Below are 19,544 nucleotides of genomic sequence, written 5' to 3'. Positions count from 1 at the left end.
TGCTTATCTCGAGCTTAAATCAATCAAGTTCCTTTAATAATCGTTAATTACGAGCGGCGGGAATTTCACTCGCAACGAGTTTTGTTTTACGACTTTGTTTGTGAACATTTCCCATCCGGAAATATTTTGGGGGAAGAAAAAAACGCCCGTTTTTATGATAAAGTTTTCTGTTTTTTTTTTAATGTTCTACGTCGGTGGCAAACAAGCATACGGTCAGCCTCATGGTAAGCAGTCATCGTAACCTATGGACGCCTGCAACTCCACAGGAGTCACATGCGCGTTGACGATCCTTGACAAACCTGATCTGTTTGTGATAATAATGTTTTAAAACATTCACTTAACTTTTCTCTCACCATCAATTGTATGTATCTCAGAATGGTAGAGAATGCCATTTGGCAATAAATACCCACGCCATTTGTACCTCTACATTGTTGTATATATTTTGTGCAATAAAGTTCAAATAAAGTAAATTTTGCCATGTAAGTAAGAAGCTAATAGGTACCTTAAAAATGTACATGTCATGCGAATGTCTGTGAGTACTAACCTCATTTAAAAGATACGACTATTACAAACTTTTTCGTATATACTTAAATTATACGAAAAAACTGATTTTTTGGTAAATTTCAACACAGACTGCTCAAACTGTATTGCTGTATTTATACAACGAAAACGATCGTTATAAGTTGAGAGCATGGGCTGTCATTTCTGGGCTCCCACGGTATGACGTCAAAGGAAATGTGAATTGTTTGATGTTTTCGCTATAATCACTTAAGTTTTAATGCATTTTCTAAAGCAATAGGTGTTTGGATGAAATTGGGAAAGATTCGTCTTCGACAGCCTTCAATTTAGTTAAAGAAATAATTGATTAAGTGTGTACTTAATACTTACTTACTTACTACTTACTTGGCTGGCGCGATGACCCAAAATGAGTCTTGGCCTCCAACACAAGAGCACGCCAATTTGCTCGGTCCAGAGCGGGATCACGCCAGCTTTCGCCGACGCCGAGCTCACGGAGATCTGCCTCCACTCTGTCCGTCCAACGATATTTAGAATGACCAACAGGACGGCGTCCCGTTGGTCGACCCAAGTAGGCCCTTTTGGCTGCCCGATCTTCACCCATCCTTTCGAGGAGGCCAAGCCAACGGAGACGGGCGCTTTGGTTTCACCTATTATGTTCGGCTCGGCTATTAGCTGTTCTACGTACGTATACAGAAACAAAATAATTAAATTGCGAGTGACAGCTACATCAAACTACATCAAACGTTTGGTCTTCTCCTAATTTAAATCCCCCGTGGCGTTCGTTTCAAAAGTTTTCTGAATCAAGTTTGACAAGGCGAAGATATTTCTGTTTCCGTCTTGAATCATCTCGGAGGTCAGGAGGGCTTTCTCTGATTACTTGAGCCCTATTAAACAATTTTTGTGGGTTTTGTCCTGACTTTGATACCACCTTGACGATCGTCTCGATGGGTTTTTGCCTACTAGTCAAATCAGTTTCTTTTTTTGTGAACTGTGTAAATCTTTTGGTGCTTTATTACATGCACGGTGTAAAATAATTTATTTTAAATACAGTCAAATACCCTATTCATATCGTACGTTGAATTGGCCTCCAGTTTAAAACCTTACCTGGGCTCCTTGGCTTTGAGCACTCATTAATATATACGCGTTCTCTCTGATCTAAAATGTATGGTCAATCTTCAGCGGTAACCACGAATTGAGCGCACATAAATATGTAAGTGAAACTTTGGACGTTTCGCTTTGACCTTGACAATATTTGTATATTATTTATATCAATTTCCAAGTCTAATTTTCAGTTTATACTATGGATTATAAAAGAGCTTAAGCGGCTCCCGTTTCACGAATAGATATTTTATTTTAGATTTGAAATTTGAAACGGCGGTATTTTGAAATATTTACGAGATATTTATTGGTCCGATCCTTTTGAGCTGGATTAATAGGTATTTGCCTCCTGAACTGTGAAGAGAGATTATTCCTGTTTGTGTTTGAATACGTGGAATTATTATTGAAACGGGAAAAAAACTTATTGCTTTTTGCGATAAAAGTTTAATGCAAAGTTTTAAATGACTTGATTGCGCCCTGTGAGGCAGCATTGTCGCGTTTTTATCGCCTATCACCATGCCTGTCACATTTTTTTGACATCAACATTTTCCACCCGAACTTGGTCTTGTTTATCAACTTGAACGTTTTGCACACTATAATAGAGTTGGTCGGTCGACCTCTGATGATAGCGATTAAGTCCTATTTTCGTAATGAACAATACGTATTTGTTGTTATAGTGGCAACAATACATCATCTGTGAAAATTTCAACTTGCTAGCTATCACGGTTCATGAGATATAGCCTGGTGACAGACAGACAGACGGACAGACGGACAGTGGAGTCTTAGTTACCCTTTAGGTACGGAACCCTAAAAATTAACAAGGCCTTCTATGCACTTTTGTTATAGGTAAGTCCAAACCCACGTATCTGGTATTAAAAGATATACAACCCGTGCGCAATGTTAAATATTCTGTAGGCATTAGAAGTTTTAAAATAAAAAAGCCGGTCATCCCCTAATGAGTTGGATGGACGTGGGTAATTAGGTCTAACTGCCAAACTCAATCAATTAACGTGAAATGGTTCCCCTGTCAATAGGTTTTAGATTTTTACAGACCGATTTTTCGAGATTTTTTAGTTGAGTAAGTAATTCATGATTGATGAGAATATGTTAGGGTTTGAATAAAAAATGGGTATATTTTATTACTCGGATTAAAAATGAGTAAATAAAGTGACCAGGCATATTTTGATACCTGTCAGGTTACTAAATATGATCTATCAGTGTAAAATGTGATGAATCCAGTTAAAGAATCCAGATCAAATTCATAACTCGTTATAACAATCAGAATGTACCTTCTCTATAAATAATTATTAAAGAATATCGTGTATTTTTTTGTGTTAGGTAGTAGTGTATTTGCCTAGTTAGTCAAATAGTTTATTTTTATAAGAGTCAAACGGAAATGCATTGTTGTGTATAGAATGGTTTACGTCATCTACGAAAACACGGCACAAAGACAGTAAATCAAAGCAATACGTTCGTTACTCCCAGACAAACTGCACAAAGTTTTAATAGAAAAGTCAACAAACATAAATTATACTACTTATTGGAATACATTTCTTTAATGCATAATGTGGCTCTTAACTTCCATTTTGTTTGTTTGTCATCAGTCTGTTAAAGACTTTCCAAAGGCCGTTAGAAGTTTTTAAAAGGATTCCTTGAAGGAGAAACTAAGATCGTAAATCTGGAAACCCATTTTCTTTGATAGGTGAGCTACAGAGGTTGTATTTTACCGCTTTAGTTCATAATATTTGTGCTTTAAATCGAAAGCATGAAATAAATTAAGTTTGCCACGTGTTTATAGTATAATAAACAAACTACTAACACAACAGATTTGAATGATTCACGGTTATTTCACTAGACTTATATCGACCGGGATACAAAAGGTAATCACGGTTCATATCCCGGTCGATATAAGTCCTAACACAATTTTTTTTGCTAACTTAAAGTAGAGTACTTACCTACATAAGCATTTCTGCTGTAGTATTGCAGCGCGATATTACTGCCGACTTCATTGCTGCCTCAAGTGTCATAATACCGGGCAGTAACATCGATTTTATATTGCGCTGCATACTCCTGTAGTATACTGCCGAGCGTATTAGATAAAGATAGTTTATTATTTAAGCAGTAGGCATATTACAATGCGCTTATGAACGTGAAATAAAACTACACCGGCTCTAACCCTACACCACTGTATCGAAAAGTTTTAAATTCAAGGAGAATTGGAAATTGAATTCTTACTGATTTAACACATTTGTATTAGTAAGTAGATAAATTAATTCTCAAAATCCAGCATTCAATTAGTTAGTTAGCAAAACAATTTCCAGGTTATAGTTTTACAAAGCAAACTTGGGAGTCAGTATTTTGTCGAGTAAAGTCAACGAGTTCAGAAAATCGAACTACTATAAACTAAACTAGATTATTGAGTACCTACAACTTAACTCTAGCCAACAGTACATTAAAAGGAACAAGTTTTAATCACTGTGCTTTTACTAATAGTTCAAACTTGATAACTCTTGTTTGTACCGTTTTAGTAACGGCAAACTTTTTAAGTGAGTTTTCATACTGAATATGTCTCTGTTCATAATGTTATTTCTGATAAATGCATTTAATTGTCGCCTGTACTATTGTCTGCTTTCCTGCATAATTAATTATTATTTTGTCGAACTAAATACAAGTATTTATTTAATCATATTTTGGCATCCGCTTGCTCCTCTACGGGTCGCAAACTTAACCAAATCTCGTGAGCAGGTTCGATGATTAAATAAAATGTTTTTGTAGATTCGGTTTTAGAACATTTTTCAAAATGGCAGACTTAGGCAGACTTTGGCATTATTTAGTTTAAAACTATGCTCGTTAAAAACTTATGAACGGATTTTCATGCGGTTTTCATCTATCGATAGAGTGATTCTTGAGAAAGCTGTTTGTGTATAATTTGTTCGTGCAAAGTCGGGGCGGGTAGCTAGTAAGCTTATAAAATAAGTACTGTTACCAACGCACATAAAACTACAACGATTATGTAGTAGCTTCCTGGGTGCGGCTTTCAAAGGCGAGATGAGAGTTTCGCAGATCCCGACAAAGACGCGGCCGAAGTACCCAGCCACAAAGGACTGAGCCAAGGTCGACGAACTAAAGATAAAATGGTAAAGGCTTCTTGTTGCTTATTTATTTATTTATTGGTCAAGTAAGTAACACAGCAATACAGTATAAAACAAGGCACTGTGAAACTACAAAATATAAAAGAAAAGATACAAAGAAAAACATTATACATAAAAATGAAATTATTTAACTAAATATTAGATTTGGGCGACTATGTAACAGCGTGGCGCCGTAGCGTAGCTTATGACGTCTACTTGTGACGTTATCTATGAAAAGGGCCCTTATTGTCGATGGCGCTTACGCCATTATTAACGATGCTCCGATATAAATACAATGCCGTGCAACGCTGTGCGGCGTAAGCGCCATCGACAATAAGGTAAGGGAAAATCCCTTGCGCAGTTTTAAAGATCTAAGCATACATAGGGACAGACAGCGGGAAGCGACTTTGTTTTATACTTTGTAGTGAAGCGTACAGTTCCCAATTTAATGATAGAGTATTACCTATCTGACTTTGTATGAAAAAGCGCTGGTAGCCTAGCGGTAAAAGCGTGCGACTTTCAATCCGGAGGTCGCGGGTTCAAACCCCGGCTCGTACCAATGAGTTTTTCGGAACTTGGGTCCGAATTTTGGACCCTGTAAGGCTCTTAGGGCAGAAACAATTCTAAACTTAGAATTTTCTCCGTTGCCCCACAAAACGATAATCTTAGCCTTAAGGGTACAAAGGCTTTATAACTTTACTGTAGATACAATTTAAGTTATTGAATAATTTCACTATCTCAAAACATTAAATATAATTCGCCGACACATAAAGCGAATTGCGTTCAAGAGTCCGAAGGGCAGGCTTTTGAACTGGAAAGGACCGTTATGTTTTATGAATGCAGTTTAACCTCGAGAAATGGAGGATTTCACCCGAAAATAGGTGTTTCTTATGCAAATGGATTAGAGGCATGAGCTGTAAAGAGGAGGGCTGTGGCACGGCGGCTGTCTGATGATTCCCAAAATTGTTTCATCTCAACTTAGGGTTGCCCTACGTCAGGATTTTCCTCGACTTGTCAGGATTTCTGGTCCTTTGTCAGGATTTTTTGTCCTTTCTCAGGATTTCTGGTCTTTTGTTAGGATTTTTGGCCCTTCGTCAGGATTGCGTGGGGACTTGGTCATGGTCTTTTAGAAACCTCAAATAACCACTAAAAGCTAGCTAAAAGTTAACAGTTGGGTAGAGGAAAGGGAAGGTTATCGATAGCATACCTATATGTTTTGACATTGTCAGCGACTCATGGTGCGGGCTTAGATAATCTAAATATTTACCTACGTTTTATGAACCTTGAAATTATAATATATTACATGAACTAATACAAGCATTATATTATTATCTATATTAATAAGACCAGAGGTTTTTAACCCGGAGAAAATCTCATAATTATATTGGAAAATAAATTATTCAATCCCTATTTCCAATACCAAATTATCTTATCAATATGTTCTTACATCAAATAAATAAGTAATCATGTACATAATAAAATAGGTATCTATTCCACAGGATTTAACCTTTAACAAGACTTACTTCGATAATACTTTTATTTACACAGGCGGTGTATTTTGTTTGTTATATCGGCTTATGTTCAAATTACTAGTAAATAAAGCATATCCATACAACATACTCCATGAAACAATATCTAGAATAATTTAGATGACTATGACATATGACATAAACATTCATTATAACCATGACTAATGATATATTTTAATTTTATTTGAATTATATTTTATTGGATTTTAAATTTAAATGTAATGTCCTTAATACTAATTTTAACTGTGATTAATTTATTTTGTAAGTTATAACAATTGCAATATTAAATTAGATTTTCGTTCTCTTTGAAATTTGTATGCCAACCGGCAAAACATAGGCCTCAAATGTATATATAGCTAAAACCCATGTATTTGTATACCTATGTTTTACAAATAAAGCATCCTGATTCTGATTCTGATGTTATAAATCATTTAGATTTTTCAATCAAAAATTTCACTTTTTATACTGACAGATCATATCAGATCTGTTGTAATCACTCACCTCACCTAAATGATTTTCAAAAGAGTTTAAATGAAAACAATATAGTCATTGAAACATGTCGCGCGAGTGACTTAAAACAAGTGGGTCTAATCTAAACCGTAAAATTATTCAATGTTAGTATGTCTCACAACAGTTTAAATTCGATTATTATAAAAGTCATGTATTTTATGATGTATTTATTGTCTTAATCTTGTGATGACTTAACCTTCTTTAAATGAGTTTTTGTTGATTTGAAACCATTGTTAGCACAAAAAGATGTTTCTAATAATTAGTTTCCATATGTTTTCTTATGTACTAATGCAACGTAATAATAATAACCTACAAATATAAATTTGCCTTACAATACATTTTTGTACTAATAGGAAATGTAAAAAAGTACGAAAATGCTAAACCTATGTATATAAGTGGTGGTTCATATACTTATTGATGACTAAACAGTATTTGTATTGTATTATATTTTAAATACGTCTTCAGGATAATAGACTCAAATTATCAAGTTATTCGTAATAGGTTTCCAAATCCATACACCCAAGTAACACAAATGCCCACATTAATAACAAATAAAAATACCGTTTCCAATGTTCTTTTCCAAACAGCTATATATCTTTACGACCTTATGTTACGATGAATTATATGCCCGGTCGCCTTATATCTCCGTTACTATCAGAAGTATCAATAGAGAATCGAATACTACCGGTCGAGGCGGCACGGCTGGCCTGAGACAGGACGTGGTATATGGAGTTTATTAAAGAAATGGAACTCCTCAAACTGACCAACATTTGTTCAGCAACTTTTGAAAATAACTCATGTTTTGATTTTTATTACACTTTAAAGTTTATCCTAAGACGCAATGTATTGCAAATTTTGTTATGTTTAAAGCGTGACAAGCAACGTCAAACACACTGATGTCAGCGTACATTGAAGGCAATATTTATTTTGTATGAAAAAGAGGAAGTCTAAGGAATTCATAATTTTTAAAAGTCGCTGAGCAAATGTTGGTCAGTTTGAGGAATACAGCCTTTAGTTTAATTTATTGCTCCTGTTACAGGAAGCACCCTGTATATATAGGTATTTCGTGATCTCGGAAACGGCTCCGATTTCGATGAAATTTGCTATATGGGGGTTTTCGGGGGCGAAAAATAGATCTAGCTAGGTCTTATCTCTGGGAAAACGCGCATTTTTAAGATATAAATAGGTTTTAAGATATTTAGGTGTGAATCAAGTACAAAGCAAATAACTAAATAAGATAAAAGTGCTCAGGCAATGAATTTTCTTAAAAATTTGCTAGCCTAGGCCGGCAAAATGGTCTCGAGCGCACGTAACGCGGCGCACTGTACATTGAATTGTTAGTGTACCTATTATTGGTTTCTTAAATTATACTTTCACGTTTTTTTAGGGCCATAGTATTTGCGAGCCTTGGGGTCATGAAATAGCTTTTAACCTTGCAATCGGCCCTTTAAGAATGACTCACGTTAGACCGGGCCGTGTCCGGGCCGGAGCTTTCGGAGCTTCGTTTTCTATGGAAAGCATCACGTGATCACCTGTCATCTGTCATAGAAAAGTAAGCACCGGAAGCTCCGGCCCGGACACGGCCCGGTCACGGCCCGCTGGTCTAATGTGAGTCATCCTTATATCGCACTCGACCTGCAAGATCCTATGTCCTGGTTTAGTAGGTAAGTGCAATATATTTTTCTAAGTTATTCAACAAACAACGTGCAACAACAGTTTTTCCTTTAGTAGATAAGTACGGTAAATACCTCCGTTAGGTTATCAGTAAACTCTTTATACAGCATAAAACTTTAAATCCTTTGTAATAAACTAAATAGAAAATAAAGTTTGATATCTGAAGCACCACCCGAGCGTTATCTATGAAATCGGATATTGGATGTTAAAAACACTACCTACCGTAAAAGTTGAAGGAAGTGTACTAATTAAAACTCCCGACTGTAATAGGTATAATTAGCTGCTGTATAGAGAAATAAAGTAAGATAAGAGTGCTCACTCCATACATCAGTTTTGGTACCAAAAAGACTATTATTTTCTGTGTCGATAGATGCGACACTGCTACTTGACAATAGATGTAGCACGGACTGGAAAGTCTTATGTTGTTGAGCATAACAAAACTGATGTATGGAGTGAGCAATCTATGTATTTTTAGGGTTCCGTAGCCAAATGGCAAAAAACGGAACCCTTATAGATTCGTCATGTCTGTCTGTCTGTCTGTCCGTCTGTCTGTCCGTCCGTATGTCACAGCCACTTTTCTCCGAAACTATAAGAACTATACTGTTGAAACTTGGTAAGTAGATGTATTCTGTGAACCGCATTAAGATTTTCACACAAAAATAGAAAAAAAACAATAAATTTTTGGGGTTCCCCATACTTCGAACTGAAACTCAAAAATTTTTTTTTCATCAAAGCCATTCGTGTGGGGTATCTATGGATAGGTCTTCAAAAATGATATTGAGGTTTCTAATATCATTTTTTTCTAAACTGAATAGTTTGCGCGAGAGACACTTCCAAAGTGGTAAAATGTGTGTCCCCCCCCCTGTAACTTCTAAAATAAGAGAATGATAAAACTAAAAAAAATATATGATGTACATTACTATGTAAACTTCCACCGAAAATTGGTTTGAACGAGATCTAGTAAGTAGTTTTTTTTTAATACGTCATAAATCGTCTAAATACGGAACCCTTCATGGGCGAGTCCGACTCGCACTTGGCCGCTTTTTTTCTCTATGGCTGCTGTAAACAGAATTACGCTCGTTATACCGCTAAATTAGTTGTTACGTTACGTGTATGTTGAAGGCTCGATCAACAGGTGATGCATTTTTGTAGGAAATAAAATAGCGGTTTTTGACTGTGTTTTCCCGGGTTGCCCTGAAAACCAGCGCCATGGCTAAATATCTTAGCCATATGCTGAGTGGCATGCATTTTGGTGATATAAATATTAAAATAAGATGTATTTTAGGTTAGGTTTTATGTTTTACACCAAATAAAGTATTTCTATTTCTATATTTACTATTATTGTAGAGTGCAAAAGGGAAGCCATCACGAGTGCGACAGAGAAAAAAACGTGACCACTTTTGAACCTCACGGCGGCCGCTAGCGGCCGCTCGAATACTGTGCCAAAGCGTAAGCTTAACGGACTGGAAAATAAGAAAACGCGTACATTTCTACGCGTCAAAAAAGTATTAAAATTTACTGTCACTGAGGAATGAGGATAGTAATACCTAAATACGAACAGTATAATGTTGATTAATTTTTTCATATAAAAATACGAGTATCTGTGTGAAATGAATTAATAAGGCTGAATAGCGTAGGTATAAATTTCTTTTAATCCAGTTTTGTTATTTAATTTATATTCGGTAAATAATTTGAAGATTAACTTGATTGAGCTGTATAGTTCATTAGTAAATAACGAGATCATTTATTTACTCAGACCCTTTACAAAGTTAATAAACCGTAATAGTCAAAGCATGAATCTGAAACGAAATTATTTCTCAAACTCCGAACGGTATCTTAAGGGGGAGAGGGAGGGGAGGGCCTCCCTGGCGCCAATGATCTTCGATCTGAATCCATTTGTTTTCTAATATTTTCTTGTAGTTTATCATAGCAACGGCTTTGAGCAATATAGTATCCCATATTTACTTCAAAGTTCATTGTCTTCGAGATATTTGGCATCAAAGTTGAACAAGTTTAGGCCAACAAACTAGTTTTCTCACCTTTTGTGTTAATTAGTTTAAAATTAAAATCTCTGACCAGTTTTTAGATACGTCAAAGACGAACCCAAATATGAAGATTTCGTATATGTAAGAAACTTCACAGCAATCGAGTATCGAAAAGTGTTTTTTTAGATAATATTTAAAAAATCATTAAAAAAATAAGTATTCATTTCAAAATCCGGCGAACCAGAATGGAGATAAAAGATTGAATAACCGACAGCCGTGTTTTTATAATTCTATCTTTAGTATAAATATATAGAAATAACGGCTCAAAACTTGTCCTAAATCGATGAAAACCGCGGGGAGCCCCTTAATATATAATTTAAGATCCTAGAGATAGTTCGAAAATTATATACCTACATATGTTTATGATATGTATTAATGGCGTTATTCATAAACGGCTGCTAACATAATCAGTTGATGATCGTCGTTTATCCCTATCTATCGTTATGCCACAGAGAGAGACAAACGACGATCATCAACTAATTAATTTAGCACACGTTTATGAATAAGGGGGTAACAGTATAAGTGTCTTGGCTTAGGTTGTTGTAAACTTATACTTGTGTTTGTTTGAATAAAGAATAAAAGTTCATTGACGCGAACGCAGTTGTAAATGACAGAGCAAACTGCGAGATACAATTTGCTCGGTGTTGATATTGGACAGTCGAGAGATGGTCAATGTAAGGCACGTTGGACCGTGTCCAGCCTCCCGGGGGGAGGGACTGTCCCCCTGACAGGACACACGGGGCAGCGATGCTAACCGATGGTTGGGGGATTTCCTAATCGAAGATCTAAAATTGAGTTGTTCAAGTTTCTTGTTCTTGGCATTGGCATACTCATTGTACAGAAAGAAACGAAATTTTGAAACTAGAACTAGATAATGTTTCCAGTGATATATCTTGTTCAATGTTACCTTCACTTCACTTGTTGCTATCTTAGAGTAAGATAATCTCCTCAACGGACCGATCTAACGATGTTAAATTCTCAAAATTTAACATTGAAAGTCTTGTGACACGAATTTTGTCACATGGGTCAAGATTTATATATTGAATCAAATCTTGCGTTTTTTTTAAATTGATGAATTGTTATACAAGAAAGTAGTTCTTGGCGAAAAATTAAGACATTTTATTTCTTGAACGCAGACATTTCCGAATTTATTTATATCGAAATTCGAAAAGACCTTGAAACATAAAATATTCCCCGGTTCAAGACCTTTTTTATTATCTGTGATTTTTTGGTGAAGCAAAATACAATCTGCATAATCTACCAAGGAAACGATGTACGTGTGAAGTTACTAATCCAATTTGGGTCTGTGAATACCAGTGGTATGAATATTAAGCTGAAATTGACTTCTTAAAAAGATTTTATCACACTCCGCCGCGGTATTTGTCGACATATCGCCCCGTATGTCCTCAAAATCGATTGGTCTCAACACTATCTTTGAATTATCGCCCAAGACTGCTAGATACAGCCTCTTGTCGTTTATGTGCGTGATAAACCTGTAACTGGTCGTTTCTAGCGGTCCAGGTATGCTTTATGGGTGTTCGTATGAAGGTTTAGTGACCAATCACTTTCTGTTATACGACATTTACAATTGGGATGTCACCAAATTTAGTGGATAGAGAAGTTAGAGTTTTTTGCCTTAAAGTATGAAGATTGTAAGTGACAAATAGCGATTTATTGAAATTCAGAGTATTAGGCGAGCTCTTATGTTAATACTCTAAGGTTCACTTGCACCATCCAGGGTTAGCCATTAGCTCGGCGTTAACCGTTAATAAAGGGTTAAATTGTACTGGTATACAGGGTATACTGGGTTTAACCGGCCAACCCCGAATTACTGGCTAACCCTGAATGGCGCAAGTGGCTCTTATATTATTAACACAAGAGCTCTTCTAATACTTCAAAATTCAATAAATCGCTATTTGTCACTTACTACAGTAAATATTAACACGGGCAGGTCGTTTCCATCCAAATCCAGATCTTATTCAGAACCTATTATAATAATATCAATAATCTCACTAGGTACCATATTATACAGATATTAGGTACGTAGGAAAGCAACCTGAAACAAAATATCTGTAATACCATAAAACACTCTACAGACTCACGCCACATAATCCGCTTTTTTTCCACAACATGTTTCATAAAAGACTTCACAGACTCAAGATAAACACGTGCATGATTTATCTCGCGCAACCAGGAGGCCGATTCTCTCTGAATAATTTGATTAGGTCTTGACACTACCTTGCGTCGTGTAATGAGTAATAAGTTCGAGCGAGATGCATATGTAACGTCACCAATCAGGAGCTATTTAAGAAAAAAAATGGAGTATATTTACAGACGTACCCATCAAATTTCTACCGATTTGCGCATTAAAATTTGACTTCCCTTCTCGCATTTTATAATTTCGAATGTTTCACGAAATATACTGTACTTAGTTTCAACATGATTAACAAATTAAAACTGTTTTTTTTCTCCTATCATAGACAATATGGAAGCGTAGCCGTAGTAGAAGGCGCACATCATGGACTGAAAATATAAGAGACTGGTTAAAAATGAAGAGCATAGAAAGACTAATTCGCATGACTGAACATAGAGAGACATAATAGCCATGGTCACCGACCTCCTGGACGGAGAGGGCACGTGAAAAAGAAGAGAAGAAGACAATATGGTGACATTTATTACAAAACTAGAAATTAATGAAGCCTCAAACTTAAGCAGCGCTATGACTCTTATTGATGGAAAATTGTTGCCATTGCTTAAAACTTATGTTAAATACTTATTTTATAATATGTGTGGTACTTACACGTCTCATTATTGGCGCCACATCCATATAGGGATTTCTGCAATGACACAAATCATGATTGCATTTCGTTTGCACAAAAGAGCATTAGCCGCTAACGCTGATTGGTGCTCACAATCAAGGTCATATCAAAATAAGATCAAAATCATATCAAATTGTAGGAACAGAATTCGCCTCCAGTTATCTCGGTGTTGTTTCAGATTAAAAATATAGGGGCTTCGCTTCCCTTGTTTTCGCGGTTATAATTCAATTTCCGAACTTGGCAAGAGTTTTTAACGGGTGCGAACACATTGGGATTTTTGCTAAGAATGTGGTTGAGATAAGTTTTTGAGACAGTTTTTATAGGTTTGTGGTAATGGTGCACCCACATTGGCTGTTATAAAATGTTATATGTTATTTAATTAAAGTGTGCGAACACATTGGGATTTTTTGATAAGAATGTGGTTGAGATAAGTTTTTGAGACTGTATTTACAGGTTTGTGGTAATAGTGCTCCCACATTGGCTGTTATAAAATGTTATATGACGTCGTGTGACAGGAACAACACGATAGTATTGATAGTGTTTTAATATGTTATGTCACACATTGTTGTATAACATTTTATAACAGCCAATGTGAAGATAATGTTAACGGAATGGCGGCCGCTTTCAAACGAAAGGAGTGCCTGGCATCCGTTGGCACCTTGGGTGGACGACATTCGGAACATTGCAGGTCACTTCTGGATGAGATTGGCTCAGGACCGGGATAAGTGGCGAACTTGAAGAGAGGCCTATGCTCAGCAGCGGATGATAAAGGGCTGATATGTTCATTTAAGGAAGTATATATTATATACTTCCTTAAAATCTTTCTCGTGCCTACCTCTTTCCAAACTAGTATACAAAGCGAAAGTATCCAATAAGTGACTCCCTCTATTGTGGGCACGAACGAAGCTGCCGATAAATCTGTCATCTTTATCCGCGTTGATTTATCTGGGCGCTCGAGGATTAGTTATTTCTTTTCTTATACTGAATGGAGACGGACTGAACATTTTTTGGATTAGCCGTAGAATAGGTACCTACCTACATTTTGATGTAAAAATTATGTTATTCGCGCGAGCATTTCACTTGCTCTTAGATGTATTTGACGCAAATGAGGCGAATTATAACGATCTGACATTCAGAATGTAAGTTTACGAGGGGAGTATTACTGCAATATTTTTCTGCCAGAGTGCAGCATTAGCGCCTTTAGTAAACCATAGACTAACTTATACATACCGCACCTTAAACTGTTGTTTGGCAAGTTTTCACAGACAATCAAATATGACATTGATACATTATCAAGGCGGTTTGTTTACAAAGGGCCTACCGGGAAACGCGAAATCAAAACAAACTGAGTTTCGAATACTCGAATATGCAAGTCATCACTCGAATATGCAAGAGTGATAGAGAGGTTAGGTGGTAGACCCTTAGATTGTGAGTTACTTGTTGTGGGAGTGGCGCCCCCTACGCAGAGTTTCGCGTAATATTTCCTATTGGCCTCTAAGGCATGCAAAATTGGTTTCTAATTTCCCGGGGCCCGGGAATTCCCGAACAATCGGGAAATTTCGAGACTGAATTTAAAAAGTTTCGTTTTCATTGAAATATTATCGTGCAATCCTGTAGAAGCATAGCAAAACAAAACATACGCTTAAGAGGCCGGTATTGATTTTAGCCGAAAAAATGTAAAATTGATAGATTTAGGCAATGAAGTTGTACACCTTTTGTTACGTAATAGAAATAACAAGTACTCGTATCTATTAGCACGTCTTCTTATCTTCCACTTGTACAGATCAATTTTTTGAAAACAGACTCACTAAGTTAGTAATGATTGTTTTTCTGATGGACGTTTAGGTAAACGCGCGTTAAGCACTGATTTAGTCGATCTTATTTGTGAATTTCGTAAAGTTTGGATTGCTAAAAATGGTAATTTTGTATTACACATATCCTGTACTTCAACTGTCGTAGACTACATTTTTGTTTTTATGACTTTGAAATAGTGTAAATGAAGGTTAGACGAAATCAATTTTCTCCAGAAATTACCTCAAAACAAGTGGCAATTTCTCCGAAAATCTACTTATTTTCGACGTAGTTTTCATACTCAAATAATCTGCAACGTTTACTTAAACTGTTGTGATACATAATTTTATATAAATTGCAACTTTTATTTTTTGACGAATTTTTAAAAACTGCTCTCTTTATTCGTATATAACCAGTGACGCGCGCTCGCGGACTCATTCGCTCGCCAGAGCTTATAGAGGCAGGACGTGTGCTGATCGGCTCCGCACGTTGCATCGACGATCGCGAAGTTATTTATCGTTGTGTGCGTGCGCGCCGTGTAAAATATTATATCTGTTTGCGTCTTTGGCTGTTATGGTATGCGTGTATACTACGACCAGGAACTTTAATCCTTGGTTGTAAGTACTTCTTTATTTTCTTGTATAGTTTATAGTATTATCATCGAACGAGCGAGCGAAGCGAAGCGAAGTTCTTACATTCGACTTTGAACACACGGCTGGCTAGGGGCACGTCCCGGCATTTCAATGTTTTTAAGCTGAACTTTCAGAGGATAGTTTGATAGTCAATAACTTAAGTAAATTTATTCTAATTTAAATGAAATTGGGTGAACGTATAGTCGAGGGCATTATATTTTAGTCATTAAATTTTGAGCTGGCTTGAACAAGAGGTTATTGAGCTAGAAGAGCTTAAAATGCTAAAAAGCCATTTGTGAGGGGTCTTGCTATTCTGGTCATGTTAATTGCAAGAAAGTATGGTCGAGTTTGGTATCAAATGAAAGTGCTCGGTTTACACATTTATAATATTGTTTTTTTAAAGATTTTCTTTTTTAATTATGACAATTTTGGAATCCAAGATGGCGGCCATGCACTGTCATTAAATCATAATGGATATCATTTTATAGGTTTTAGGGGGCGCAGATTTCGAAAATGATAATCATTTTGGATTCCAAAATGGCGGCCATGCACTCCATGCAGTATGTCATAAAAGTCGTCATGGATATCGTTTTATAGGTTTTAGGAGGCGCAGATTTCGAAAATGATGACCATTTTGGATTCCAAGATGGCGGCCATCCAGTATGTCATAAAAGTCGTCATGGATGTCGTTTTATAGGTATTAGGGGGCGCAGATTCCGAAAATGATGACCATTTTGGATTCCAAAATGGCGATCATGCAGTATGTCATTAAAGTCGTCATGGATGTCGTTTTATAGGTTTTGAGGGGCGCAGATTTCGAAAATGATGACTATTTTGGATTCCAAAATGGCGGCCATGCACTATGTCATAAAAGTCGTCATGGATGTCGTTTTATATGTTTTAGGGGGCACAGATTTCGAAAATGATGACCATTTTAGATTCCAAGATGGCGGCCATGCACTATGTCATAAAAGTCGTCATGGATGTCGTTTTATAGGTTTTAGGGGGCGCAGATTTCGAAAATGATGACCGTTTTGGATTCCAAAATGGCGGACTTGCACTATGAAATAAAAGTCGTCATGGATGTCGTTTTATAGGTTTTAGGGGGCCCCGATTTCGAAAATGATGACCATTTTGCAATCCAAAATGACGGCCATGCAGTATGTCATAAAAGTCGTCATGGATGTCGTTTTATAGGTTTTAGGGGGCGCAGATTTCGAAAATGATGACCATTTTGGATTCCAAGATGGCGGCCATGCAGTATTTTATAAAAGTCGTCATGGATGTCGTTTTATAGATTATAGGGGGCGCAGATTTCGAAAATGATGACTATTTTGGAATCCAAGATGGCGGCCATGCACTGCGTCATAAAAGTCGTCATGGATGTCGTTTTATAGATTTTGGGGGGCGCAGATTTCGAAAATTATGACCATTTTGGATTCCAAAATATCGGCCATGCACTATGTCATAAAAGTCGTCATGGATGTCGTTTTATAGGTTTTAGGGGGCGCAGATTTCGAAAATGATGACCATTTTGGATTCCAAGATGGCGGCCAGGCAGTATTTCATAAAAGTCGTCATGGATGTCGTTTTATAGATTATAGGGGCGCAGATTTCGAAAATGATGACCATTTTGGATTCCAAAATGGCGGACTTGCACTATGACATAAAAGTCGTCATGGATGTCGTTTTATAGGTTTTAGGGGGCCCCGATTTCGAAAATGATGACCATTTTGGAATCCAAAATGACGGCCATGCACTATGTCATAAAAGTCGTCATAGATGTCGTTTTATAGGTTTTAGGGGGCGCAGATTTCGAAAATGATGACCATTTTGAATTCCAAGATGGCTGCCATGCAGTATGTCATAACAGTCGTCATGGATGTCGTTTTATATGTTATAGGGGGCTCAGATTTCGAAAATGATGACTATTTTGGAATCCAAGATGGCGGCCATGCACTATGTCATAAAAGTCGTGATGGATGTCGTTTTATAGATTATAGGGGGCGCAGTTTTCGAAAATGATGACTATTTTGGAATCCAAGATGGCGGCCATGCACTATGTCATAAAAGTCGTCATGGATGTCGTTTTATAGGTTTAGGCCCGGTGCAAATTTCGAAAATGATGACTATTTTGGAATCCAAGATGGCGGCCATGCACTATGTCATAAAAGTCGTCATGGATGTCGTTTTATAGGTCATGGTCATCATATTCGAAATCTGCGCACCTGTTTCAAATAAGATATAGATGCATCCTAGTAAGTCAACAACATCTATATCTACTATCGAAATGTACTTTTGATAGTAGTAGTACGAAATGTAATCTGAAAGGAATCAAGTAATGCATTCCTGTAATGAGGAATCGACATTGATTCCAATTACTAGTAATTGTAATATTCGAGAAATTGATTCCTGATTCCTCAAATGGAATTGTACTTAGTAATTCGGTATTGTTACATTACAAAGTACCTAATCTGGGAATCGGTAATCAGATTAAAAAGTAATTTCAAGTAATCGTGGAATCAGGATTCAATTACGAAATGCCCATCTTGGACTAAGTAGCACTTCTTTCAATTGATCTTTTTGACGAACCGCGAGTTCTCAGTTCGGGGCGAACTACTAGTCTATTATTGGTTAGATCGTGTTTAGGCTTGATTGATTCGTCTCAAAAAGATATTCGACACAATGTGGTATTCAGGGTCTGATGATGAAGCCGACAGGTACTCAAGCGTACTCATCAAGCAGGTCGTGAAACCACGTCGTGTTTGGGCTTGTTTAATTCTTCTCAACAAGATCTTTGACACGAGATGGTATTCAGGGTCTGGTGATGAAGCCGACAGGTGCTCAAGAGTCCTCATCAACCAGGACGTGAAACCACTTCGCGTTTGGGCTCGTTTAATTCGCCTCAACAAGATCTTTGACAAGAGATGGTACTCAGAGTCTGACGATGAAGCCGACAGGGGCTCAAGAGTACTCATCAACCAGGTCGTGAAACCACGTCGTGTTTGGGCTCGTTTGATTCGTCTCAACAAGATCTGAATGCCATCTAGTGAGTTTCGCTCTAAGTCATCTGGTAGGTATTAATATAACTCGAGTACTAACAGTGATGTGCTTAGGGGTTTCAAGTAATGCGACGAAATAACGCTAGATGGCGTTAACCTCAATTATACATAGTGCATTTTGCACTACTCTTTGAGTTTTCACTTCTGCCGGCACTCCCTGAGTGCAACCCGTTGTTTTTTTTTTAATAAAAGCGTGTTACACCTTTTTTATTCCTCTTGCTGCCAAAATGTAACACGATGTTATTTAAAAACGGTTAGTAGTAGCTTTATATATATATATATACAGGGTGGATTTTCTTTTTGGGTCAGTGAGGGCAGCTACCAGATCCCGTGCTGCTACGAGAAAATGGTCTTAGAAGACCTTCCCTCGATTTCAAATCAATGAATATTGGCTTTTACAGATTTTGGAAAAAACATACAGGGTGCGAGAAAAAGGTAATTTTTGACAAACTTTTTATTTGATGCCAATCGATCCCATTTCTATTGAGGATCAAAACCTTGTATGGAAGCAAAAAAAAATTTCCGGCTAGAAAAGCCACAAATCGAGGAAAACTTTTCCCATACAATTTGTATGAAAATGAAAACTTTTATTTTTCACATGATATTTTTATATGCCAATCGATCCCATTCCTATCCAGTATCAATAGTTTCCTAGGGGTCAACTTACGGTAATGTACTAAAAAACTTTCTCCATAAGTAATCATTTATTGTCAGATTGTGAATGTCAGTTTACA

General features: G+C 36.7%; 1 protein-coding gene across 3 annotated transcripts in view; it reads left to right on the top strand.

The window, feature by feature from the left end:
* Window positions 1–19,544, top strand: part of LOC134647398 (zwei Ig domain protein zig-8-like) — a 539,358-nt gene that overhangs the window by 83,219 nt on the left and 436,595 nt on the right. The gene's annotated exons all lie outside the window — the stretch shown is intronic.

This window comes from Cydia amplana, chromosome 4, assembly GCF_948474715.1.
Source record: "Cydia amplana chromosome 4, ilCydAmpl1.1, whole genome shotgun sequence".
Taxonomy (NCBI): Eukaryota; Metazoa; Arthropoda; class Insecta; order Lepidoptera; family Tortricidae; genus Cydia; species Cydia amplana.
The sequence above is the reverse complement of the archived record's forward strand: the minus strand, read 5'-3'. Positions and strand labels throughout refer to the sequence as shown.